Consider the following 3,080-nt stretch of genomic DNA (forward strand, 5'->3'; position numbering starts at 1 on the left):
AAAATGAAGAGGTTGAGTTGGGAGATATTTTGAGATAAGTGAAAGATGTACATTGGTGTGGTTTGGTTAATGGCCTTGTGTGTGAGTAAAAGTATTTTATATTGAATATAATAGAATACAGTGTCGAAGTCAAAAAAATATTACATAAAGAGAACATACAAACTACACACATATAAGTCGCTATACTTGCAAATACGCGCAGCGAGCACAGCAATATATGGTAACACATGCATTTACACAGACATGCCACAGAGATGGATTCGACACTTTTTTCATGCAGTACATAATTGTGGTGGTATCAAGCGTCAGACATCATGATGATTTAGAATTGTATATGATGGAGTGGTGTCATGTATGTGTATTATTTGAATGAAACAAGATAGACCGGTCATGTTTACAATTAAAACAACCAGATTAATGTGTAGATTCATTTGATACGGTCATGTTTACAATTAAAACAACCAGATTAATGTGTAGATTCATTTGATACTTGTTATTAAGTTGTAGGACATTGCAACACGGAATTATGATTAAATGTATAAAAGCTAAAATCACTTTTATTAGAACAATAGATATTCCAAACAGGTAATGAACAGGAAACTCAGGCCAGCCCTTTGGACGTCCCCAAGGCTGAACCTGTTCAGCATATACAAAGGAACTGGTGACTCATCGTGAATCCCTCCCCCAGAAACTAGATAACACATAGCTGATCACACAGGAAGGTAGTTCCTGTTTTGGTCTCATAATTGCTGTAAGGTCTGAGACGATGATGGAGTTATTGCCAGCTCAGGTCCTGTTTTTGGTCTCAGAGGAAGATGGAGTCCCAGCATTACTTTACAGAGAGAGAGAGTGATATGGAAAGACGAATTTATATAACTTAAGGATATTGGTATTGTATGCTGTCATGTAACTGAAACTGTATGTAACTGTATGTAACTTTATGTATTAAATGCTTACTGTGTGAGTTGTAATCATGTAACTATAGGTATACTTTGTAAAATATATTGAATCCATATCCTTTTAATAACAAATATATACATCAATGAGCTTTGGAACTCAGATAATATGTGGGCGTATTGTTTTCTCTTATGGGATACAGTGTTTTGCGATGTACAGCGCACTTTTATCGTATATGGTAATAAGATGCACCTGGCGTCTGTAATATATACTAGAGCGGGCATTTTAAATATTTGTGAGAAATCAATTTGGCATTCTTAACAGGTAACCAATGGAGGGACTGACAGATGACGAACATCTAGCGAGGAAGATTAGCCTCACAGTTGCATTCAAAATGGATTGTAGTGGTGAGAGTCTCTTTTTGGTAAGACCAGTAAGAATACTTTTGCAAATAAACAATAGGGGAAATAATGATAGCAAGGACTAGAGTTTTTGTAGTGTCTTTTATAAGGTATGGTCATATTTTGGAAATGTTTTTAAGATGCATGTAACATGATTTTGAGACAAACTGAATGTAGGTAACAAAGGACAGTTCAGACTCAAGGATGACACCTAGGCAGAGAGCTTATGGGGTAATGTTGATTGTTGAGTTCTCAACAGTGATAGAGATATCAGGCTCGTAACTACTACTGGTCAGTAGAAATATAATTAATTCTGTTTTGGAAAATTAAGTTTGCGGTGGCAAGATGACATGCAAGATGAAATGGCAGAGAGGCATTCAGTAACACGGACAAATGCAGATGGGGACAAATCTGGGTAGGATAGGTAGATTAGAATATCAGCTGCGTACAGATAATACTGAAATACGAAAGAGTTGATTAGTTTGCTAAGAAATGTGGTATATACTGAGATAAGCAGAGGACCTGAGACTGAGCCTTATGGTACTCCAGCTGATAGAGTTATCTAAAACAAGGTGGATTCAAGGAAATGGATACTGAAAGAGCGATTAGATAGGTAGGATGAGAACCAAGAAAATACTGTGTCCTGAAGACCTAGTGATTGTAGTGTTTGTATGAGAAGTGAATGATCAACAGTGGCAAAAACAGCAGAGGGATCTAGAAGAATAAGAAGTGAGTAATGGCCTTTAGACTTAGAAGTGACCAGATAATTCACTAGAGTGCTGTCTCTGTGGAATGGTGGTAATGAAAGCCTAACTGAAGTGGGTCAGTTTGTTTGTGTGAGTTAAGAAAGTGTGTGAGGCAAGTATGACAAATCTCCTTAGTAGCTAGGAAGGGGCATGGGAGCTGAGAGATAGAACAGTAGTTTGAGAACAAGTTAGGGTCAGAACTTTGTTTTTTTAGAATGGGAGTAATCACTGCATGGTTGAACAGTGAAGAAAAGATACTAGTAGAGAGAGAGAGAGGGTAAGATGAGAGTTTGAAAAAATGTTTGTTTGGCAGTGTCAAGGGAATTATGATAGGTACTTGAGGAAGTTACTTGGAGTAAGAGATTTGCGCCACTGATGTTCAATTTTACGTGAGAGTTTTTGTAGGTGTCTTGTTATTTTAGAGTGCCATGATTGACATCTAGGCCAATGTGGATTGTGATGGATAGCTAAAGCCACTTCATCAAGGGCTATTTCTAGAGTTTGGTTCAGGAATGCAGAAATAGGCATAAGAAGTTGTTGCAGAGAGGTGGAAAGTTCATGAAAAGTAATTGTGTTAATATTGCTGTGTGTTTGACGAGGACTGGAGGACTTCAGTGACATTGAGTTTGAAGTAATGGAGGAGAGTATGCCGGTAATAAGGTTGTGATCTGAGAAATGGAAAGGAGTGTTTGTTAATTCAATAACTGATCATTGTCAGGTTCGGTTTTGCTTGTGTCCCCGGAGGGGGCGCTAGTGGGTCAGTGGAGGTAGGATAGAAGAAGTGAGGAGGCTGGATTGGGTTTCTGCGCATCAGCGCAATGGTGTTTTATTAACATAAAAGTTCACACAATAAGGCAGCAGAATAACGTGCAGGAATAAACAATAAAAAGTATGCAATGGAAATGGTGCAGCTTGGAAGCTGAGAGTCTATGGAGGAAATGGTAATGATGGATAAGTTCACTGGTGTGAGAACCAGAATGGTTAAAAACGTGGAGCCAGCAGAGATGGTAATAAATGTGTAGCAAACCTGGTAGCA

The sequence above is a fragment of the Pseudophryne corroboree genome, chromosome 4 (genome assembly GCF_028390025.1).
Source record: "Pseudophryne corroboree isolate aPseCor3 chromosome 4, aPseCor3.hap2, whole genome shotgun sequence".
Taxonomy (NCBI): domain Eukaryota; kingdom Metazoa; phylum Chordata; class Amphibia; order Anura; family Myobatrachidae; genus Pseudophryne; species Pseudophryne corroboree.